Source organism: Nymphalis io, chromosome 6 (assembly GCF_905147045.1).
Source record: "Nymphalis io chromosome 6, ilAglIoxx1.1, whole genome shotgun sequence".
NCBI classification, from domain to species: domain Eukaryota; kingdom Metazoa; phylum Arthropoda; class Insecta; order Lepidoptera; family Nymphalidae; genus Nymphalis; species Nymphalis io.
Window position 1 is genome coordinate 13543811 of NC_065893.1, and position 26663 is coordinate 13570473.

Below are 26663 nucleotides of genomic sequence, written 5' to 3' on the forward strand. Positions count from 1 at the left end.
CCGTAAGTCGGTTTTTAACTTTTCACGTGTGAGACACGAAATTCTTACAGAACAACACTGGTAGCCGTTCTAACCGTTGGCAATTCTTCGCCTAATTTCTTTATGTTTTTTCATTAAATTATACTAGACATAAAAAATAAAAAAAAGTGTGAATGCCAAACTACTGCTATTTGTAGCTATTCTCATCAAGGCGGGGACTACTATCACTTACCATCAAGTGGAGTAGAGTAATTTTTCTTCCCAGCAAATATAAAAAAATAACTATCCGTTTTGATGTTATAATACTGGCCGGGTGTGACAGTCATTTTTTTTTTGTATAAATAATCTCGAAATTTCTACATACATGTGTTTATACAAGTTTTTCCTGATGCCTAGTTTTTCCTGAGGTCTTATAAATAAAATATTCTCTAATAAAACTTATATTATTCATACCAATAATAAATATGATAATTTATTAAATGTATTTTCCTTAATTATAAACTATTTCAATGAACATCCATTTTGATGCATTAACACCGGCCGGGTATCCCGTGACTCTCGTAATTATTTTTATATAATTGTTCTCGAAATTTCGATGTGACCTAGTTTTTCAATTGAATAAGATACATGTGCTTATACAACGAGCTTATTCATTTTAAACGTGTATGTATCTCCAGCAACGGTCTCTGACGTAGTCGCCGTTTAATATCCGGTCGGGTCTAAGGAAACCGGTGCTCTGACCGGGACAGCATGTATTTGTAGACGTAAAAATCTTCTTACATATATTTTATTCTTTTTTTACGTACATTAAAGTAAATTGTATCAAAAATATTATGTGATTAGCAATGCTATTTGTATGTACTCACTTCGTATCTGAATCGAAATCTGAATAGTTAATAAGCCAAGACAGTAACTACAGGTACAATCAGGGTGAGTCAGCCAGTGTAACTACAGGCACAAGAGACATAACATCTTAATTGGTTAGTGGTGTAAGGAATGGTTGATATTTCTTATTGTGTGACGTCATTCCATCAGGTGATCAACTTGGATCACATAAACACAAAAAACAAATATACATTAGCAAGTCATGTCTTGTCTATGAATAATTTGAATTTATTGTTATAAAAAGAACAAACATAAATATAACATACGTTATTATTAAACAAAAATGTTTTATAACACACTTTACGATTCTTCACACATACAATAAAATTATAAATAGACTACGTGATGGCACCATAAAGAATACTGGAATATATCCTCTTCAAGTTGTATCCCTTATTATAACGAAAATCCTTGTCCAACGAGAGACAGCAGTAATAAAGCCATTTTACATCTGTATTATTCCACTAAGAATTGCATAATTGAATATCAAGGAACTTATCATAGTGATATCATAAATTATAAGTATTTTATATAATATTTATGTGAAAAAAACAAATTTAATATTCATATTCAATTTCTTGTTATATATAGTGCTTGTCAGCGAAAGAAAGCATATTGAGGAAACCTGCATGTGTCGTATGAAATTTTATATCACGTATATCTAATAAAAACTCTGTTTTTAAATAGTCAGGAATTTATTACCCAGGGATATTTTTAGGCTCTCAATTCTTTATAGAAAGTATAGTTTTGCAATCCAAAAAACCACAAGTGTATTAAAAAAATTATTATTGGAAATAATACCTATTAAAGAGTTGTACTAACCACGTCTTGGTTTTTTCCTAAGCATAACTTAACGTATAAAAAACCTCAATAACCTAAAAACCGATAGCACTTTCGTTTTATTTAAGATTACACTTGCAATATTTAAAAATCGAACCGAAACAAAACAAATTAATCTAATATACATAAATCCTATAGGAACAAATACACATTTATTGAAATTTATATATATGTAACAACAACCATATCAGAATTAAATTAACTTTATTTATATTCAATTCCAGTCGTTTATTTCACTGGAAGAATACAAATAAATCCCCCATAAATCCATTACAGACATACATTTAAGTTAAACCTAATCTCCATTTATATCGCGCGTGTCATCCTATATAGATTTTTATGGTACTGTTTTATTTTCAGCTCAATTTATATACTAGTGACTCACCCCGAATTACTTACACACAGTACTGAATGGCTCAGTGGATTTTAAGCAAATGTTCACGGGTTTAAATTTGGACAAACACCTCTGACTTTTAAGTGCTTAATTTATGTCATCTCGCATTTAGCAGTGTAGGAAAACATCATGAGGATATGTCGGATGAAATTCTATCACAGGATGTGTATCCATTAACCAGAACTTAGTAACGTGGTGGAATCAGCTCCAATCCTCTTATTAAGGAGAAGAAGTTGCTTCTTACAGGCCGTTACACACTTACCCACAGAATAACTTTATACATAAATACATAAGGAAAATTTACATAATATTATTAAAATAATATACAATATTAAAAGATAACATACCACCATATTTTACCATTATTTTTATTTTACCATTATTGTACAATGTTTACTAAAATATTATCTCCTTCGAAATATAAATAATATGTTTTTTTAACAAGCCTTCCTCTTCTCTGGCACTACTATCGAGGCAAAGGTTCAAACTGGGGCTAAACATCTTGGTATCTTAACTAAGGAGCAGCGATTATTTACACCTGGACGGCTACTAGTTCCTTATAAAACTCCAATCATGTCTGAGTATTGCAGCAATATATGGGAATGCTCTGCCTAGTACCAGCTCGCAGTTCATGACTCATAAACATATCTCAAAACGTAAAACAAAGGCGCATAGGTTTGTCGGTGTTCTACCATAGCATCAATATTTAGTGAATATCCCGAAGTCTAGATCTAAATGCTTTGCAAACTGGTTTATAATGTGCACAGCCAACTTGTGGTATTCGCTGCCAATTTATGTATTTCCGGGCACGTACAGCTTATAACGCCTGCAAAGCTTGAGTGAATTGATACTTAATATGTTTGCTTACTCCAGCGTGAACCGTATCTTGACTTACACAAACAGTATCGATTATAAATTATATAATACCGATAAGAAATTTAAAAAAATATATGAATAGTATGAAACATTTTTCCTTTATATACCTCTGGGACCAATCCGCGTGTAGAATCAGGTCACGTTTCCCGTTACAGTGCATTGTCTTCAGAATTTAACCAACATGTAAAATTTCAACGCCGTAGAACGCGAGGAAGTGGTTCCTTGTAAATTTTAAACTAAACTAAAAAACAAGTTAAATAAAGCTTGTTACAGTAATTATATAGATCGCAGAGTTTGCTTACTTTACTAAGGATGATAAGAATAAACTGTCGATTAAAAATTGAGCTATAGCGGTTAATGTTGATTGTATGGCAATTTTTTTTAACAATAATAAAGTCATCTTCATTGTGATTTCCGTCACATTTATATTAATCCTACTAAGTGGTAAATAATTAGATTATTATGTTGCAGAACGAAAAATATAATTCATAAAACGATAAATTAATTATTTAGTACAATGTTCTAATAAAAATAGTTCAGTTAAAGGATTACAATCCGCTACCGACAGATGGAGCTGATCAAATATACATTGATACAATGGATACCCATTTCTGAATCGCGCTAACGATACCAAATAATAATTGTTACTTATTATAATATAGTCTGGAATAACAATATTATCCCCATCTCATCCCGTGGGGGGCGTAGAAGTCGACCCGAGGGAATATACACCAGAGAACGGGCAGCAGCGTCTCTCTGAGTACTATGACTAACTTACTGCGATCGCCAACCCGTCTGCCAAGCGTGGCGATTATGGCATATTCCCTCATGATTCGCGCAACTAAACCACGGCCCCTAGTCCCCGGCAGCCCTGCTATTCCTAGCCTTGGTAACAGCTGTGGTAACGGCGGGGCAGGGGGTGCTAAGAATCCCCGGCAGATTTCGTGTTACCAACACCGACGACCTCTGGCCCTGGCAACATATAACACGCGTACACTGCGGACCGACGAGAAGATCATCGAACTGGAGGAAGAATTGAGCAGGTTACACTGGGATATCGTCGGATTATCCGAAGTCCGAAGACAGGGGGAGGATACGATGATCCTGAAATCCGGTAACCTTCTCTATTTCCGAGAGGGCGATGTCTCAAGGTCTCAAGGTGGTGTCGGGTTCATAGTCCACAAGTACCTCGTTAACAACGTTGTGAAAATCGAGAGTGTGTCGGCTAGGGTGGCGTACCTTATACTCAGAATCACCAAGCGGTATTCTTTGAAGGTCATACAGGTATACGCGCCGACTTCGACACACTCCGACGATGAGGTTGAGGTCATGTATGAGGATTTATCTAAAGCCATACATACCAACAAGACTCATTTCACTGTTGTAATGGGGGACTTCAACGCGAAGCTGGGCAAACGATTCGGTGATGAGTTAAAGGTGGGACCTCATGGAATTGGAGACCGCAACACTCGGGGCCAGATGTTGGCCGACTTTATGGAGAAGGAGGGACTCTTTATGATGAACTCCTTTTTCAAGAAGCCAGGTCAGCGTAAATGGACCTGGGTGAGCCCTGATGGGAAAACCAAGAATGAGATAGACTTCATCTTGTCGACGAGAAGACAAATATTTAATGACGTCTCCGTGATCAATGCTGTCAAAACTGGGAGCGATCACAGACTCGTAAGAGGCTCGTTAAATATCAATGTTAAACTCCAGAGGTCCCGACTGATGAAGTCTACGCTCCGACCATCACCTCTTCAAATCCGAAATCCCGAAGCCTTTCAGCTCGAACTCCAAAACCGATTCGATTGCCTAGCAGACTGCGAGGAAGTGGACACATACAACGACAGGCTTGTGGAAACTGTCCGTACGGCTGGGTCTAAGACCTTCAAGACCAGCCATACAAAAGGAACCAAAAAGATCTCTGCCTCTACCCTACGGCTTATGGAGGAAAGACGGAAAATGATTCTGACGTCCCCAGCTGATGCTGCCGGCTATCGGCTGATCAACAGACGGATTTCAAAGTCTCTAACTCGCGACACTCGCCAATTTAATACAATGCGCATTAAAGAGGCCATCGAGCGGAACAAAGGCTCTAAAGTGTTCGCCAGAGATCTGTCTGTTGGTCAGAGTCAACTGACAAGGCTGAAAACTGAGGATGGCAGAATAGTCACGTCAAGATCTGAGCTGTTGGAAGAGGTTGAGAAGTTCTACGGTCAGCTGTACACGACAGCTCAATCACCTGTCAGTAGTCATGCTGCAGATCCCAGAGCAAGACTAACCCGACACTACACTGAAGATTTTCAGGACGTCAGTCTTTTCGAGATTAGAATGGCTCTCGGACAACTCAAAAACAACAAGGCACCTGGTGATGATGGTATTACAGCCGAGCTTCTGAAGGCGGGTGGTACACCGATCCTCAGGGCTCTTCAGAGGCTTTTTAACTCCGTCATTGCCAAAGGTCAAACGCCAAAAGCATGGCACGGAAGTGTTGTGGTACTTTTCTTTAAGAAGGGTGATAAAACCCTTCTGAAGAATTACAGACCCATCTCACTGCTGAGTCATGTTTACAAGTTGTTTTCGAGAGTCATTACGAATCGTCTCGAGCAAAGGCTTGACGACTTCCAGCCACCCGAACAAGCCGGATTCCGGAAAGGCTTTAGCACCATAGACCACATACATACGCTGCGGCAAGTTATACAGAAGACTGGGGAGTATAACCAGCCACTTTGCTTAGCGTTTGTGGACTATGAGAAAGCCTTTGATTCGATCGAAACCTGGGCCGTGCTGAATTCTCTTCAAAGGTGCCAAATTGATTATCGGTATATCAGGGTGTTAAAGTGCTTGTACGAGAACGCCACCATGTCGATCCGACTCCAGGATCAGAACTCAAAACCTATCCAACTGCAGAGAGGTGTAAGACAGGGAGACGTGATATCTCCGAAACTGTTTACCGCTGCATTGGAAGATGTTTTCAAGCTTCTGGACTGGAACGGACTTGGCATCAATATTAACGGCGAGTACATCACTCATCTTCGATTTGCCGATGACATTGTAATTATGGCTGAGACCTTGGAAGACCTCGGCACTATGCTCGATGACCTCAGCAGGGTTTCCCAACAAGTGGGTCTAAAAATGAACATGGACAAGACGAAAATCATGTCGAACATCCATGTTGCACCCACTCAAGTCAAGGTTGGAAATTCTGCACTCGAAGTTGTAGACAACTATGTCTACCTAGGTCAGACCATCCAACTAGGTAGGTCCAACTTCGAGAAAGAGGTCAATCGTCGAATTCAACTCGGCTGGGCAGCGTTCGGGAAGCTACACGATATCTTCTCATCCCAAATACCGCAGTGTCTCAAGTCGAAAGTCTTCGACCAGTGTGTGTTGCCAGTGATGACTTATGGATCAGAGATGTGGTCGCTCACAATGGGCCTCATAAGAAGGCTCAAGGTCACTCAAAGGGCAATGGAGAGGGCTATGCTCGGAGTTTCTCTGCGAGATCGAATCAGAAATGATGAAATCCGCAGGCGAACCAAAGTAACCGACATAGCCCGAAGAATTGCTAAATTGAAGTGGCAGTGGGCGGGGCACATTGCTCGCAGAACCGACGGCCGCTGGAGCAGAAAGGTTCTCGAGTGGCGACCACGAACCGGAAGACGCAGCGTGGGCAGGCCCCCTACAAGGTGGACCGACGACTTAGAACGAGTCGCGGGAAGCCGTTGGATGCGGGCAGCGCAAGATCGGCCAACGTGGAAATCCTTGGGGGAGGCCTTTGTCCAGCAGTGGACGTCTTTCGGCTGGTGATGATGATGATGAACAATATTATACTCATCAAATAAAATAAATTACGGTGGAAAGCTCTTTCATTGTTATTGTTTCATTCATAATTTTTCCCCCCGACAATATTTTTGGCGTAAAAGCTAAACATAGTTTTTAACTATGAAAACTTACCTATTTAACCTATGATATGACCTAAGATTAATGATAATAGAAGAAGGCCACTTTAGCCACTATCGACGTTCCATTCCAGCTGATATTGTTTATTGAGTCCTCTGGTATTAGTCGTGATGATTGCTAAAGATCTGATGGAATGTAAGTGGTTCCCTGAGAACTGGAACTGGGTCTTCGGTCCACAATTTTATATCAGGGAAATCATTTTCAAGGTCGGAATTGCGTAGAAATTTCCTGATACAATTTTTTTTATATATTTGAAAATGATATTAAGTAGTTTTCTTTGCAGATGAAACACTCGTATCTAAGAAACATTTCTGAAGCATATAACAGCCAATATTTTTGCCTTCACAGGTAACATGAGGTTCATTTCTCTCTAACGGGGAAATACTGCTAGCATTCTTGCCACGATACCACGCTATTATAATAATTACTATCTGTAGCCGAGATGGCCTAGTGGTTAGAATTCCTGAATCTTAACCGATGATCGTGGGTTCAAACCGGGCAAGCACCACCGAATTTTCATGTGCTTAATATGTGTTTATAATTCATCTCGTGCTTCATTGAAATTCTGCCACAAGTGTATTCTACCAACCCGCATTGGAGCAGCGTGGCGGAATAAGCTCCAAACTTTCTCCTCAAAAGGGAGAAGAGGGCTTAGCCAAGCAGTGGGATATTAACAGGCTATTACTGTATACGATCTTTAGCTGTGATTTGTCTAAACTTATTTATGTAAATCAATTATTTATATTTTATTTATATATTTTAGAATTATATATAGTTGTAAAATAAAACTGAGAACTGTTATGTTCACACTGTAAAGATTTAACTAAAACATGGAGCAAGATTATCCAAATTGAATTTTCTGAAAGGAATGCCAATGTTTTTTTCATTTAATTTTATTAAGTAAATTTTAAAGGGACTATATCCCCGTGGGAATATCTGGGGTGTGATTTAACGGGGTTCGATTTATGTTTGCAGGGCACGCGAGCATCGCTGCCTTTGAGGCTGTGCTCTAAGTGATAAGCGCAATACGGTCTTACTTATTAGCTTTATATATATGCGTATGGCGGGTAAGTGCAAAACACTGCATCATAATAATTTGAAATGTAATGTTTTTTCTATGCGGATATGGGTAGTGGTTATCGATTTTGAATTCCAAGTGACCATTCGAAAATCTATTTGTATAATAGCGTGTATTACTACCCGATAGCGATAGATGGCGGTAAAAAAAGTCTGTCAGTTTCCTGAATCGCGCTGTCTAGATTCGCTACTGTATATATATAACGTGAAAGTGATTTAGTCAAATTGATCAGACAATATAAATTATAGTGTGAACAGTGCAAAGCTCTTTCTTAGTTGCATTTACCTTTTGATCCCCCGATATTAGTTCGTCGACAATAAGTTTTTAGTTCATTACTTGTTAACGTACAAACGATATCATAGTCACTTTCAGCAACTAAATTCATTATTTCTATAACGCTTAAGCGTTTAATAAAACACGTCTTACTGTCGAATCGTTTGTAATTTATAATATTTTCTGATTGTATTTGATGTTTGTCTACCGATAGGTAGCCGGTTTCTTAAAATAAGTAAGTGTGTTTTCACGTTAAAGTGCCCATAAAAAAAATCATACAAGATAATTTGAGAAAATAACATCCGCATAAGGTTGTAACTTGCACGTAAATTTGAAACTTAATTGAATTTAAGGATACACACGTTTGTTACGTATTTCGCAAAATACGTCGCAATGAAAAGGCTAGTAATCTTTGTACATTGCGTAATAAATAAATTTTGACTGCCTTGGTCTAGTGGCAATAGGGATGTGAATATTGGGCCCAGGTCCTGGTTTCAAATCCCAAGACGGGCTGGTAAAAAGTTATTGGAGTTTTTTGTCGAAAAATTCTCAGTAACAGCTTGGAGTCTGGAAGTTGGAGGTGTAGTGTACACACCTGCACAAAGCACGTAATGCAAGTACACGTAAAAACGCGTAACAAAAGATTGAGGAAATACAGAGTGCACCTGTGTTTGGGTATACACTTTTACACTATAATATGTCATGTGCAGTTGGCTAGTCTCCTTTGAGATTGGCCGCCGTGGACGAAATCATCATCAAAAATAAATAGAAATAAAATGTCTTTGTTTTAATCTCGATGTTATTTTAATTAAAAAAAAAGTATTATACGTGTAATTTTGATTTTCTATTACAAATAGTAGTAAGAAGAATTTTTCTTAACCAAAGATTGAATACCAGAGATTAGTAAAACTGTTCTGTAAGTACAAACTCATTGGAAACAAATATTATAAAATTAAAGGATACACGTACGAAAATAGCGCATCACTTTAAGTCAGTTTTCAACATTTCACGAGTGAAATACGTAGTGAGTTTTTACAGAATAGTACTGCAATTACTGAAATTTCCCACTGCTGAATTAATATAAACTATCTCGTGCGGAAGAGGAAAACTATGAGGAAGCCTGTACATGGTGCAAGTAATTTTAAAACGTGAAACGCTAATCTGCAGTGTGCATTTTAAGAACTTTATACAGTTTCTAGTGCTGTCTATATATATATATATATGTTCTCTTTATTTATGATGATGTCTGACTAGGAGTGATGATGACGATAAGATGACACAGAAGACACAGTAATAATAGTGATGAGTGACAATTTTATTAAAATTGTAAATAGGTACCAACAATACAAATATACTTATTATGGGTATCATCGGATCAAAAACTTGATGTTTCATTTTTTATTAATGTAAAAATTGATTGAATGAAAAATCTTAACTGTTTGTGGAGAATAATTTTGAGAAAAAAATATTTAATTGACTAAGTCAATTTTATTAATATTTAGATTAATATCAGATTAATCTTTATTTTCCTTAAGAAATACTTACCTAACTGTGTACTTAAATGTTTGACAACATGTCAAGCATTGTCTTCGTATGGCCAAGCTCCAAGCCACGAAAACTTCTCTCGAAAATGGCTTGATTGGGTCGTATCCTCGTAAATATTTTACGACGCTGACCCTTAATAACCTCTGCTTGAACTATACCTAACCTATTTAAGGGCTAGAGTGCCGGAAAACTAGTAAACAATTTTGAAACAACCCGCAGTATCTTGTTGCTGGGCCACTATCTCCTATTAAGGTGTAAGCTTAGAGTTTATTATATCTTAGTCCACACTATACAAGAATCATAATTTTGTCTCCAAGTTTCAATTCTTTGAAACTCGCTGTTTTTTCATATGACTTGTCAGTTGGCAGACTGACAAATGAGCCACCTAATAGTAAGTGGCTACTACCACCCGTAGACATTGGAACTGTAAGAAAAATCAATCCCTTACATCACCAATGTGCCACTAACCTAGCTACCAAGATGTTTTATCCCTTGTATTGGTAGTTATGCTGGTTAACTCAGCTTTCAAACCAGATCATGACAATACTAAGTATTACTGCTTGGCTGTAAAATATATGATAAGAGGTTTGTACCTACCAAGACGTTCTTGCATCAATGTACCACATACATAATGTAATGTCCTCCAGACCGATTTCGGCCACGGCGGCCAATCTCAAGAGAGATTAGCCAACTACGCAGGAGATATTATAGTGCACAAGTGTGTGCGCAAACACAGGTACACTCTCTCTTCCCTCACTCTCATAAACCACACGGTCAAGTCAACAGTCAGAAAGTCATCATTATTGTCATCGGAGTCTATTTCTATGGGAGTATTCGTATGACAAACCAATCCCATAATATTATTTATTATGAATGTACATTAAATTTCATCAAACTAACTCACTTGTTATTTAAAGCTGCTAAGCCCATTACCAGAGGTTATCTCTATAATCATTCTGTGTTTCCGGAAGTCGTAAAGACGACCGTAAAGATGTCTTCAATGCATTGTAATCGAAATGTTACGGAAATGGAAATAGAAGACTGTAAAATAAATGTCGATTTGGTATTCGAACTCGTTTATTGATGTAATAGGGAAGGAATATTTACGAATAATTCAGTTTCTCATTAAAATTAATTACTTATGTGATGAAATAAAAAAGTGCAATTTCAAGCGACAGAGTACTGTTGAGTTAAATTCCATTTAGTAAGAACATATTTTATATCATAAGCCTATACTATAAATATATATATATATACTATAAAAAATCCTACGACTGTATCTTTAAAGCCCACAAGCCCCATGGTTCTAGATTCAAACTTCGAGACGAGTAGTCCTTAAGATTGGTTGCCAATGATGCACTAATTCTTATAATTCACCTCGTTCCCCTATTGTTTAACATTTTCATTAATGATATACTAAAAAATTTTCAAAATCCTGACATACTTCTATATGCCGATGATACAAAACTATTTAAAATCATAAAAAGAAGTGATGACTGCTCAAACTTGCAATATGATTTGGATATTTTAGTGCAATATTGTTCATCTAATGGCCTACATCTTAACTTTGAAAAATGCAATGTAATAACATTTTCTAGAAAAAAAAATCCAATTTTATTTGATTACACAATTTCCAATCATTTAATTAAGAGGGTAACCGAGGTTAGGGACCTAGGAGTGCTTCTAGATTCTAATTTATTATTTGACAGGCATGTGAATAAAATTATCGCAAAAGCTTACAGTATGATGGGTTTCATATTTCGCCAGGGAAGAGACTCTAAGCATATCAATACATATAATGTGTTGTATAACTCGTATGTAAGATCTAATTTGGAATTCGCTTCAACGGTTTGGAATCCACAATACTCTAAGTATGTTATGGCTATCGAAAATGTTCAGAATAAATTTATTAGAAGATTAACGCGTAAATTTGGGTCCAATGCTATTAATAAGCTTAATATTTTGTCGCTTGAGAAACGCAGGGAATGCAAAGATCAGGTTTTTCTTTACAAAATTGTAAATAATTTTGTCGATTCAATGTACTTAGTCAACAACATTTATATCAAGTGCTCACATTCCATTGCCCGTTCAAAACATACCTTTTATGTCCCAATGTGTAGAACGAACTATGCTAAAAATCGCTTTTTAGTAAGAGCATGTGACAATCATAATAAACGCTACACTAGTATAGATATATTTAACGAAAATTTATTTAAGTTCAAAGAAGCTCTAAAAAACTGTATTTGTCAGTAATATACTTATCGTTTTTTTTTTCTGTTTTAAATTATTTTTAATACTTTATTCATATATCTTAATAAATTGTTAAATAACTTGTTATCGTTAGGTTCACTCCATGTTTGTTTGTATAAGTGGAAACTTTGTTGGCTTAAGTGAAATTTATTTTGTTACTAAATTTTATGTATTATATTATGCTGTATGTTTCCCAAATAAATAAAATAAATAAATAAATAAATTCTAATATAGATGAAACTGAGACGGGTCACTAAAATTAGCCGATGATGCAATACGTTCATGAAGACTAATAAAACTTGAAAATTAAATATGCTTATCAATATTATAAAATTCCCATTAAAACTCTTTATATTTAGTATCATTTTAGTAATTCTATAATAACATAAAACATAAGTAACATCGTTCAGTTTACAGTCCATTTAACACGTAGTCACGACCGTCGTAATGGACGCTTGGTTTTCACCATCTTTAACGTAACACGTGCTTAGTATTGTTCACCTTGTTTTACTGTTTAAACTAAACAAACATCGTGTTCAACATAGACAGTAATGTAATCGGTTAAATGTTATTTAGGAATTATATAAGCCAGTCCAAGTCGGCGAATCCTTACTCATCAAACATCACCAAAAAATAATATATAAAACGCTGTTTGTTTTTCTTTATTTCTGTGATTAAAATAACTTGGGGACAAGTTATTTTAATAAATACATATATAAAACGCTGTTTGTTTTTCTTTATTTCTGTGATTAAAATAACTTGGGGACAAGTTTGACATTTACTTAACAAGCGATGAGGCATATAATAGTATCGTAATATTAATACCACTTATAGTTCATTTTGTACTTCCAAATTTATTTATCTTTTCTTTTATTATTATTTTAGATGCTTAGAGTCATTTTTGCATGTCGTGGTTACCTAAAAGTATGATAACTTTTACCCTTAGACCTATTTAGCTTGTAAATTTTTAATTTGTAATTATTAAGCCGAGATGGCCCTGTGGTAAGAACGCGTGAATCTTAACCGATGATCGTGGGTTCAAACCCGGGCAAGCACCACTGAATTTTCATGTGCTTAATTTGTGATTATAATTTATCTCGTGCTTAACGGTGAAGGAAAACATCGTGAGGAAACCTGCATGTGTCTAATTTCACTGAAATTCTGCCACATGTGAATTCTACCAACCCGCATTGGAGCAGCGTGGTGGAATAAGCTCCAAACCTTCTCCTCAAAAAGAGGAGAGGAGGCCTATAGCCCAGCAGTGGGACATTCACAGGCTGTTACGGTTACTGTATGTCATGTCGGTGATCCTAAATAAATAATAAGTAATTACGAATATAACCACTTTTGCATCATTAAATTTAAAGCTACGGACATGTACAACAATAAACTCAGTACATACTCTTTTACATAAATTAAATAAATATATAAAAATAAAATTAGTAAAATACATTTAAATAAATTAATTAATATCATCTCTGAAAATCAAGAAATACAAAATCTAATTATCCTCATGTAAACAATCTTGTATTGATCAATATAAGACATATTATTAATGTTTTTTTAATATAAGATTTAAATTTATTAATTGGCAATGTTAATTATAGTATAACGAAATTAAGCGTTAATTTCTGGTCTAGTTACTTTAACATTATTCATGCACGAGTCAGTTTATATGATATATTTTATTAATAAATTTAGTATAAAAAATATTAAAAAAATACATTGTAGCGAATATATACATATATATTCGCTACAATGTAGATTCAATCGACAGATAACAGTCGTGTTCGTTTGTGGCTGGAATCAGTGATTTTGTTACATCACCCAGTATTGTGCGTCAATTTAGAAAATTTTAGGCAAATATGATTTTTTATGACGAACGCTATTTTGAATGTTTTGTTATTATGTAACTTAATATTATTCTGCAAGTTTAAAAATTTAAAGTTATTTTTCTTGATAAAAATAACTTGATTGGGTTAGGTGCGGAAGGAGAGACGAAGACGACGAGCTGACCTTCGTGGTGCAGCCCAGGTATGATCGGTAGGTAAACTTTAGGGTGTGTTGAGGTGAGTTCTTATAAATATCTTAGAGGATGACGATATCCAGGGTAGCGTGCAGCCCTATGCACTATTCTGAATCTCTCCGTTCTGAGTGTATAATTCCAGTATCTAAGATGAATGATATCACCTACCATCGAGGAGCATATTGTGAACTCTGTCTTAAAAAAATTAGAGCTTGTATATTTGCACAAACACGAAAATACACATATATATATATATATATATATATATATATATATATATATATATATATATATATGTGTGTATTTTCGCGTTCACACACACTTATGATTCTCAGGAACACCTAATACATAATTTAGAAGGCTTAACGGGACGTTTGAAAAGTAGCGCGCGTCGCCTCATCGCTCTTTGTCAGATGTGAAGGAATTCCGTGAAGTCGGATGTTATTAATGCTGACAGTCTGGTTATTTTCGGAGTCAACTGCCGGAAAGTTACGGACGAGCGTGTCAACTTGCATTACTTTAGTTTACGTTGAAGAAATGTTGAGACTACGTTGAGTAGGCTCGAGCGTGCAATCACTTTCGCGTTGACTTATATACGGTGTTTTTTTTTTTTCTTGTTATATTTTTTAACATTCCATATATTGAGGCTTTTAAATTATGACTAGCATTCTTGATTGATATATTTTTAAAGGACACTTAACATAGCTGGTTACAAAGCTGGTAACTTGAATTGCAAATAGTACACATACAGAAATACCAATTATATCGGTGAAAACGCAACATTGCGTGAGTCGCAGGTCATAGCATTTGATTGTCTATTTACGTATTCATCGCTAACTTGTTTAATATTATAGGAACCAACATGATTTCCATCAATTTTGCCATCTATTATGTATAGTTACAGGCAGGCACAAGAGACATAATATCTTAGTCCACGAGGTTGGTGCTGTATTGACATTCTAAGGAAGGGGTAATTTTTCTGACAGTCCCAAAGTCTATGAACAGTGGTGACCACTTTCTCTATGTCAGTTATTCTAACGTCTGAGGTATTTCTTTGTAGTAGACTGTAAGGTGAACTGGTGCTAAATTTTGACTATCAATAAGAAAGTGTAATGCTTCTATGTTGAATAATTTTTTTGAATTTGATTACTTTCAATTATACTATGAATCATTATTTGTCAGTCCACCTACCTATACGAAATCAAAAAAAAAACAAACAAGGTAAATAGCTGAGGCAACTGACTCACAACTTTGGGTTCAATAAAAAAGTCCCAAATAGAAAAACATAACAGACGACAATAATAAAAATCGTAATGTTGACTGAAAAATATGTAAACATCAAAAATAAATTGCATGAAATTAATATAAAGATACATATAGACAATATATACGAGTATATTTATTTATTTAAGGGAAAAGTAGTATAAATACGTCACCGCTCTATGATCTTATTCGAAGCTCCCTCGGGACTATTTATTTCGGTAAAAGTATTGTCCACGTATTGGACTGCCTATTGGACCACGGAGACCTATTGTGCGATCACAACTTTTACCAGGAACATTCTAATCTACTAGTGGTCGGACTGGTTCATCCACAATGTATAAAGGTATGTATTTTATTTACTTATAACAATCTACACAGTACCCTAAGTCAATACATATACGTTCAAGTCAAAAGTCTTATCCAGTCAAAAGTCCTTTTGACTGCGTACGCTTTTGACAATAGGACGCCTGGACGACAGATATGAAACATCGAAATTATTTTGTACGGATAATGACTTATGTATACATAAGAGGATGGTGTATGAAAGAAAACAAATAGAGCATAATCAAAAATATTCAGGTTTTTGTTAAAGAAAAAAAAAGTGACCAACAACAACAACGGTCTGACGAGCCGATATTTTACATCAAAAACCCTACTGAGTTTCATTCGCCGGTTTTTCAGGTCTAAGTGTTTTCTCTTCCTTTCTATTTTGATTATGAATAAGTGTTTAAGAATATTAAAAAAATATTTTTAATTATTATATAATAATAAACAAATAATGAAGTTGATCTAATTAATTTAACTTCAGAAAGGGCCGGCGTCCGTGTGTCAGTTAACCTACTCGCGTGACTAATGACTTGGAAACTACATTTTCAGTTGTGTTACGCTTGTCTCTGTAAACAAGAATTTCTTTAAAACTTTTGACGGTAGGTAGGTTGTACGAGTCGACTGGGGACGAAGCGAACTATGTCATTTAAAAATATATATTACAAAGTACATTTTATATATTTACATATGCTGTATTCATTTGTGAATTATTTAGTTAAAACGCTTCTTTCGTTGTACCAGCTGCCCTGCTATAAAATGCATACATAAGACCAATGAATATTATCTAAGTCTTTCATTAATATAATATACCATTAATGTCTAAATGCCAGCAAATATAGCGCATGTATGTATGTTTATATATTGCTTTTTAGCAATAAGACCGATTATTTGTACATCTGTTAGAGACTGTGTATATTTTATTTTGGATTATTATAATTTTTATTTTAATTTTTCGCATACAATTCCCTAAGTTCATTCCCTGGTGGAGTTACATAAGTCCGAATAAATAAATATTTTTAGGATCTAGATGGTGGCACTTTTCTAAAGGAAAAGGATTGAAATAATTCTACCGAGTTGCTCTAAGGTCAACTGAATAAGGCAAGTTCCACTGAATCTGCTGAAATAATTTATTGTTTACCTCGAAGGAAAACCTCGTGAAAGAACCTTCACGAGACAGATGAAATTCTGTCACATATCTATCTAACTCGCCCTAGATCAGCTTGATGGAAACCTAGCCTTATATTTAAGAGGATAAGAAGCCTTGCCCAGCTTGGGACGTTTATAGGCTGTTTCTTCACTAACATGTAAGATTATGTGACAAGAGAAGGTTTATTGATATTGTTTTACATTGGTTACCAACTTCTTTGTAATAATATCCTGGGACATTATTCACACACGGCCATCTGATCCCAAACTAAGCAGAGCTTGTACTATGGAAGCCAGACAACTGATATACTACATACACTAAACTACTAACTTAATATTGGTTAATCAACAAAAATTTTTCAATCTTGAGATATCAAAGCTTAATATAATGTAGAAATATGTTTTGAAGTAAATTTCATATTATGAATTACAAGTATAATTTTAAATAATATAATTGTAATATATAGTATAATATTTTATAGTTTAAAATTAAGGTGAAAAGTTCGTTTGTTCGTTCATTTGAGCGCGTTAATTTAGCAACAAATCTTTTTGCTTTATTGAGAAAAAATATATCACGGCCTCACGGAGACACAGCAACAACGCTTAGCGACGAAACCACGAGGAGAAGCTAGTATTAGCTAGTATTTCATATGTTTACAAACTCGTTTTAACTATTCAATGGATATTAACAGCGAGTCAGACTGGCTGTCAATACAATGAACTTTATGATACACCTGTATTGTTAGTCATCCGATTTTCGTGAATAACAATGACTTTACAATAGCTCTTTAATAGAAATTGTTTGTTCAGAATTTTATAGGAACTTTGAATAAAAAACACAACTTTAAGTCCGATATTTCTTCTACAAACTAATCAAAAATACTTACGCCAGCCATAGAAATATAATTATCATTAAGTACGTATCACTATAAGAATTTATGAACGTGATAATTATAATTAGAATTGTCTTGATATTGCCAATCAAGCAACCCTGCTAAGTGCTATGCAAATAGTTATATATTACAATAGGGCTTTACCTGCGGCTTCACTCGCTACATATATCAAAATTGCCGTATAACCAATTTTTATATCATTTTCTTCAAAAATGAAGGTATTTCATACTAACTTTCATCTCTTTTATTACTACCTTAGGCGTTAAATTTTTAAATATCCTTCCTTAGTACTTACCTACTGTAAAAGGAACACGTATGCAATTTTTTATGGTGCTCGTCCCAATAGTCTGGACTGTGCGTTAATATGTTAGTCAGTCAGTAATTCGTTTATTTATATACATAGTATGTATATGTTTATTATAGTAATAATATAATAATGTAATAAAAATATTTTGTTAACGGAGATTTTTGATTCTATGATAAATATGAAACAGAGTTCCGTCAATAATTTATTCCAGTTAATCTTTACACTACGATAGTTCACAATCGGATGATTCGTAATACACTGAGCAACCCTTTTTATTGATAAGCGAATCAAGAAAACAAAGAATAATATTTCAATGGTAGTGTAATATAATATGAAATATTAATTAGAATATTATTATTTATAATAATAATAATTTATTTATTCAAGTAACAACGACTCATATACAAATTCCAAAAATCAAAATGAAAATAAACACTACTATCTACTACTTATACACTTTACTGGTCCAGCTGAAACTTTACAACAGCGGCATATAAATATACAGTCTAGTCTGTTAGCAATCATGATTATAATTTTGTTTTAGCTATCCCGCACCTGTGAACCAAGGATGTAAACTTTTTTCGCATTAATGCGTAAAAACAGTCTATATTCGCTTCAGCAAACATCCCTGAAGCACTACAGAAGTGAGGCAACCCCATCAGCAATCTAAAAGCGTTATTGTATTGGACACGAAGAGCATTGTATGATTTTAATGCATAATTAGCCACATTACCACAAACTACATGTATAATAAGAGGTACAAGTAAGCGCGGAATAATGTTTTTACAGCCCCTTGACGCACCCGCAAATCTTCTGCTTTTATTGACAATGCTCCATTTCAATGTCATTATTATCCTTGAGACTGGTGGTTAGTATTTATTTTAAACATTTTTATGAATCAGTTTTCACTAATTGATAGAACACTGTAATGCAATACTTATTAACCACATTAAATTTCATTATATTTGTGAATTGCATGTATGTTAAAACAGTTATGCTACTGCAAATAAACATTGATTTGTGTATGAAGCAAAATATTTCCTTTACCATAAGGATGTTTGATAGTAAATGTTTTGTAACAAAAAGTGTTGTTTTAAGATGCATATTTTGTTACTATATGGCCTTCTATAAACGTGATCGTTTGCTTACGTCACTCTGTACGCTGCGTAAAATGTACTGTTGTAGTCTTTTAAAATTCTGATGTCGTCGTATAAATGTCGTATGCGGCGTTCAAACGCTTTGGGTCGCGTTTCTAGTTATTTCGAACCATTGCAGCGTAAACGTTAGCTTGAGTCTAGCTACAGTTCAAAATGACAGAATTAAAAAAATCATCACACGCGAGCTCTGTTTATCGACTATTGTTGTGATCGAGACGTCGTTCGGTGTAGAGATGAGTATTGACCGCCGACGCTATCTGCCTTTGAAACGTCGGTCGGAAGTTCACGCTGGAGTCGGACGTTGCGTATACTATGTATTTCTTATATTTGATGATTTTATCAAAGGAAATTGCTAATATTTCCTGGTTTTGGGACGAAGTTCCTTATGGGACGGTCACAAAGTTTATATGATTACATTATGTAAATAACTTATTAATATGAAATAGAAACTATTAATTCTAACTTTATTACGATTTTTTTTCTATATCATTACTCTCTAGTGTGGCCCAGAACGTGGCGTGGCGAGATGGCCCAGTGGTAAGAACGCATGAATCTTAACCGATCGTGGATTCTAACCTGGGCAAGCGCCATTGAATTTTCATGTGCTAAATATGTTATTATAATTCATCTCGTGCTCGACGGTGAAGGAAAATATCGTGAGGAAACCTGCATCTGTCAAATTTCACTGAAAATCTGCCACATGTGTATTCCACCAACCCGCATTGGAGCAGCGTGGTGGAATAAGCTCCAAACCTTCTTCTCAAAAAAGGAGAATAGGCCTTAGCCCTGCAGTGGGACATTCACAGGCTGTTACTGTACTGTACTCTTTAACTTTGTTAATATACTTGAATCTTGAGTTATTGTATACATAATATACAGTAAAATCAACTTCGTTCCAACTAAGTGTCCTTATAACCTGTAATTACCTGTAATGACCTGTAATTTTTTCTTCCATATATAAATTTATGTTCTTTTTTTTAGATTTAAATCTCCACAACTATACAAAGTTGAGACCTAAGTCTAAGCCGCGTTTTATCTTGTCTACAAGACATACAGGTGAAAGTCGAGCTTGTTCTTTTTAAGATTTTATTTCCTAAACATTATTCTCATGACGTGAAAATATATTGTTGGTGCCTTTTTGGCGCGTAACATTCGCATCACGTATTTATTTTCATAAATTCGGTATACGTTATACAGGCTGTTTTGTTTTCAGTACATAACGATGAAATACTTCTGTTATATTTCGTTCTTGCCCTACTTATACGTAAGATATAATTAATTTAACCTTACAGATGCTGTTGAAACTTTACATTCATTTTGGTCAAAAATACCTTTGAAATATTTGTAATAATGTTACACATTAATTCATAGATTTCTAAGAGGTAATTCATGTTTGTTTGTTTTGGCCTTAAGTTCATAAGTCTTAATTACATATAAAGTGTCGTCACGCAAAACACCAGCAAGAACCTCCCAAGAAGAAATTCCCAAGGACGATAGACGACAGCTAGACAGCTGGCTATTAAAACTGCAAATAATGGACAACTTACAACTTGCGCAAATGCAGCTTTTTAATTTAATGGAATCCACTTTGTCAATAAATTTTTATAATAATAATAATAATATCCTTGGACATTTTTCACACACGGCCATCTGATCCCAAATTAAGCTTGTACAAAGCTTGTTCTATGGGAACCAGACAACTGATATACTAGATATACTACTTTTCTTTTGTAAATACATAATTATATAGAAAATTACACCCAGACTCAGGACAAATAGAAATGTCCATGCACACAAATGTCTGTCCTGGGTGGGAATCGAACCCACAACCTTCATCGTGAAAAGGCAAGTATCTACCAACCACGCCAACCGACCCGTCATTTTGGCTAGAAAACAAATCGTCACATGTACTAAAATTGTGTGAAAAAATTTCAATTGGGTGGAACTGTTTTGAAATTGATTAGGAATATTTTATCCACACATTAAATTAAATGAAACCATTAGAAAAGTTACGTAAATATAATAATAAAGTTAACTAGTGTTTGAGTATTTCAATGAATAGATTGAAAACGTGCATTTTTATTAAGTTAACAAAATTGTAAATACATATTATATTATCACAAATAAGTTCGTTTGTAGCAATTCTAAAACAATTTAAGTACAGAGATATATTAGATAAATACAAAGGGCTAAATTACATTAAACAATTTGGGATTTTAATACGATAAACATTTTGTAAAGATATAATATTTCCGTAAATTGCTTATACGAAAAAAAAATACAGACGCAAGGAACATAACATCTTAGTTACCAAGGTTGGTGGCGCATTGGCGGTGTAAGAGATGGGTAATATAATCACATTCTGTCAGCCAGTCAGGCCAGTCTGCTTACCTACTTTAAATTTAAAAAGTCATATTATAATATATACATTTTTAATTACTCGTAGCAATAAATGAACTGAAAATTGCGGTAAACCAGCAAGTATCATTCATTCATGCATATTTTCATGGCGTATACTAATTGATAAAGTTGAAAATATAATAATGATGCAGGGTGGAATTGTTTTATGAAGATCAAAATAAATTTTTTATAAGGTTTGCAATGTTGATTCTAAGAAGAAGTAGGTACTGACGAATAAATAAGTATTATAATACTAACTCCAAGTTCTTTTATCATCGATATCGTCGCGTACAATTAAATGGCCTATTTATTTACTTTCTTAGGAGTAAAGTCCAGAAACAGCCTGTTAATGTCCCACTGCTGGTCTAAAGCCTCTTCTGAATTTTGAGGAGAAAATTTGGAGCTTATTCCACCACGCCGCTCCAATGCGGGTTGGTAGAATACCCATGTGGCAGAATTTCAATGAAATCAGACACATGCAGGTTTCCTCACGATGTTTTCTTTCACCGTCAAGCATGAGATGAATTATAAACACAAATTAAGCACATGACAATTCAATGGTGCTAGCCCGGTTTTGAAGTCCAGGACACATCTACTGAATAACTGAATTCACCTGGGGTGAGTAGCTAGTTCTTACTAAAGGAGATTATCCACTCAAAACAATTAATTTTAGATAACCGCAATAGCTAATGCTCGATTGACATCTTAATGAATAAATTGAAATATAATAATTATAATAACCATCGTACTTATGATAATTACAATACTCAATGTAATACCGACTTTTATTCGTAGAATCTTTTCTATTTGTTAAATTCTATTATCCTGTTTTAAATAAAACAAGACATTCCTAAGTATATTCATTTTTGTAAAGCACATTATAACATTAAACATTAATACAGTGAATATAAGATAGTACAACAATCTCACCTTTAGTTGATTTTGCTACCAATGCACCAAACGAACAAAGCAAATCAATTTACACCGCCCTTTTTAAAACACTTAACCCTACTTTAAATTATAATAATTTGACTACTTGTTGATTTTCTTACATTTTAATAAAAATAGTCAAATCAAAGCCATATTTAAGTAAATCATACCTTTCTTAAAATTACATAGCTTACACGTACTAGTTGCTCTACGATGAGGCTAATATTTTTTATACGAGTAATTTGACTTAACATAAATACGTTTTGTTTTTCCGTTGGTCTAATGGCTTGTTATAAGTCCGCAGACCGGCCGGAGGTCCTAGGTTCAATTCCTAGGTCGGGCCACTAAAAACGGTTATTGGGATTTTCTGTCAAAAATTCGCAATAGCAGCTCGGAGTCTGGAAGTTGGACCTCGGAAAGCACGTAAAGAAGTTGGACTCTCCGGTCGTGTCGGATTGCCAATCCATCGGATTATGTGAATTAAGGCATAGAGAGTGCACCTGTGTTTGCGCACACACTTGTGCACTGTAATATCTCCTGCGTAGTTGGCTAATTTCTCTTGAGATTAGTCGCCATGGCCCAAATCGGTTAGGAGGACATTATTATTATTATTGTTAATATTATATGTTGGGTAAAATTCTGCTACATGTACATCCCCTAATTGGCATTACATATATATATTCTTTTTAGGGTAAAAATAAACTTATATCCAGCAGTAGCACGTTCACTTCACTAGCTGTTACTTTAATATATTTTATTTCACTTTTAGGTTTAAATAAACAGAAATTTTATTTTAAAAAGAGTTCTAATTACAACGAAATTAAAATGGTAAGTCTGAAAATAAAAACATGCTCCACGTGGTAAGATTAAAAACAGTACATTTTTGCGTTGAAAATAAGTATCCGACGTTAAGACAAAACGATAAATATTAAAGCTTACAGTGGGCGCTTTATCTTCGGAGCGGAGAGCGTGAAAAACGGATAAATGGTGGATTCTTGTAAATCCCATTCCTTGAAAACTTTGAAACGATACTGTTGGTGTACAGCTATGCGGTACATTGTTGGGAAAATTACGCATTTTAGATTTTTCCTACCAATTCGATATTTTATATTTATATACATACATTTTGATGTTGATGATATATATTCAGAGATAATCAAAACTACTGCAATATATAATAGATAAAGCCCTGTCTTATACCCTAAAATGGTGACAGGAGAACTGATAATCGAAACTAGATAATCGAAAGTGCGATTCATCGGAAAAATATTTGCCATTTAACTCGGTGGCAAGGCTTTGTGCAAGCCCATTTGGGTACAGCAATACTTGTATAGTTGTGTTCCGGTTAGAAGGAATAGTGAGCCAATGAGCCAGTTGGTGGCGCATTGATATTGTAAGGAATGTTTAATATAGTATCTTACAGCCAATGTCTACGGGTGATGGTGACCGTTTACCATCATGACACACGTGACAAATTGTCACGTGTGTCATGTCATGATGTATTAGGTTTATAAATCTTTTTCATTATTTATAAAAAAACTTTATTTCCAGGTAATATACCAGACAGTTTTTAAAGCTTTAATAACTTTATAAAAAAATGCACGCGTTATTGGCCGCTCACAGTTGCTGCAGGCGTTTGCGGTTACGGTGAAGTTTTACATGTCTTTGAAGAGTGCTCGTGTAAGTTATATCCCAATACAATGGCCGCGTAACATTTATATGTATAGTGTGTTTATTGTTTTTTATTATTTACTAGTTGACCCGTGCCCACTTTGTTGAACGGTAAACATTTTTACTTGTAATAAAATTATAATTGTGGTTCGGTACACATGTGGCATAATTTCAGTGAAATTAGACACATTCAGGTTTCCTTACACTGTTTTTCTTCACCGTATAGCTCGAGATGAATTATAATCACAAATTAAGCACATAAAAATTCAGTGGTGCTTGCTCAGGTTGGAACCCACGATCATCGGTTAAGGTTCACGCGTTCTTACCACTGGTCCATCTGTGCTTGTTATGTAAATGTATGTTTCGTGCTTAAATTTTTATTATTTTTTGTTCCTGAATATTTATTGAAATTTTTTTTTTTTTTTTTATAGAATAGGAAGGCGGACGAGCATATGGGCCACCTGATCGTAAGTGGTCACCAACGCTCTTAGACATTAGCATTGTAAGAAATGTCAACCATCGCTTACATATCCAATGCGCCACCAACCTTGGGAACTAAGATTTTATGTCCCTTGTGCCTGTAATTACACTGGCTCACTCACCCTTCAAACCGGAACACAACAATATCAAGTATTGCTGTTTTGCGGTAGAATATCTGATGAGTGGGTGGTACCTACCCAGACGAGCTTGCACAAAGCCCTACCACCAGCCCTACCACCAATTTATGTTCTAAACAATTGATTCTTAAGAGTTTTATTATTTATCGTTAATGATTACATATTATGTTCATATTATGATACTAAATGTTGAATTTTCATTAATAATGTTTACAGTAACTTAATTCCCTAATATGAAAAACTAATATTGTAATAAGATTGATTCTGTGTGTAATACTGTACATGGTTAAAATTTACCCGGCCTCATCGGCTGTGTTTTGTTTGATCGTCACAAAGACGCGGTTGAAGTGACTAAGCTATTAAATAGACTTACAATGAACTAAATTATCAATGATCAATGATCTTCAAATGTTTAAACAGATCTTCATAATTTATAGCAAAGAATCTAAGCATATTAAGCTTCAAACAGAAAAAAACGTGGATCGAAATCGGTTTATACGCTTGGGAGCTACGACAAACAGATACGTACACGTTAAAGTAATAACACTCCTCTTTTTCGTTAAGTGTTAAAAATAACTACTGCCTTTACTTTGTTCTATTTGGTAAAATATACATTTGAAGCTAGCTATAACTTATATTTTTTTTTTTTTATAGAATAGGAAGGCGGACGAGCATATGGGCCACCTGATGGTAAGTGGTCACCAACGCTCTTAGACATTAGCATTGTAAGAAATGTCAACCATCGCTTACATATCCAATGCGCCACCAACCTTGGGAACTAAGATTTTATGTCCCTTGTGCCTGTAATTACACTGGCTCACTCACCCTTCAAACCGGAACACAACAATACCAAGTATTGCTGTTTTGCGGTAGAATATCTGATGAGTGGGTGGTACCTACCCAGACGAGCTTGCACAAAGCCCTACCACCAGTAAATATATATATATATATATATATATATATATATATATATATATATATATATATATATATATATATATATATATATATACATATATATAGACTGCCTCGTTGGTCTAGTAGCTTGATATAAGGCCGCAGACCCGGAGGTCCTGGGTTCAATTCCCAGGTCGGGCCAATAAAAAGTTATTGGGTTTTTCTGTCAGAAAAATTCTCAGTAGCAGCCCGGAGTCTGGAAGTTGGAAGTATGAACACTCCCGTGCCTCGGAAAGCACGTAAAGCCGTTGGTCCTGCGCCTGAAATCTTTCCGGGCGTGTCGGATTGCCGTCCCATCGGATTATGAGAGTTAAGGAATAGAGAGTGCACCTGTGTATGCGCACACACTTGTGCACTATAATATCTCCTGCGTAGTTGGCTAATCTCTCTTGAGATTGGCCGCCGTGGCCGAAATCGGTCTGGAGGACATTATTATTATTATTATAACTTATATATTATACGGGCCGGTTAGCGTTGTTGGTAGATACATACCTTTCACGCCGAAGGTTGTGGGTTCGATTCCCACCCAAGGCAGACATTTGTGTGCATGAACTGTTTGTCCTGAATCAGCATGTAATTATCTATTTAAGTATGTATTTACAAAAGAAAAGTAGTATATGTAGTATATGAATTGTCTGGTTACTATAGTACAAGCTCTGCTTAACTTGGAATGATGATGGAAAAGATGGCCATGTGTGAATAATGTCCCAGGATATTATTATTATTCTATTTAATCCTGTAACAAGACTGATTCAGGTGCTTGTAAAATAATAATTAAAAGAGCAGAGTTTGATTAAAACTTAGAACAATTTAGTATGTGATTTGGTTTTAACAAACTCTTCCAAGTTTGAAAGCCGTTAGCGAAAGTGAATGGATAGCCACGTTC

General features: G+C 34.9%; 1 protein-coding gene across 1 annotated transcript in view; it reads left to right on the forward strand.

Annotated features, from left to right (window-relative positions):
- The window catches only part of LOC126768923 (set1/Ash2 histone methyltransferase complex subunit ASH2), a 437703-nt gene extending 411737 nt beyond the window's left edge, over positions 1 to 25966 (forward strand). The window contains exon 11 of the transcript XR_007669285.1: positions 25891 to 25966. The gene's annotated coding sequence lies outside the window, so the exon portion shown is untranslated. The remainder of the gene's footprint in view (positions 1 to 25890) is intronic.
- Positions 25967 to 26663: the final 697 nt, after the last annotated feature.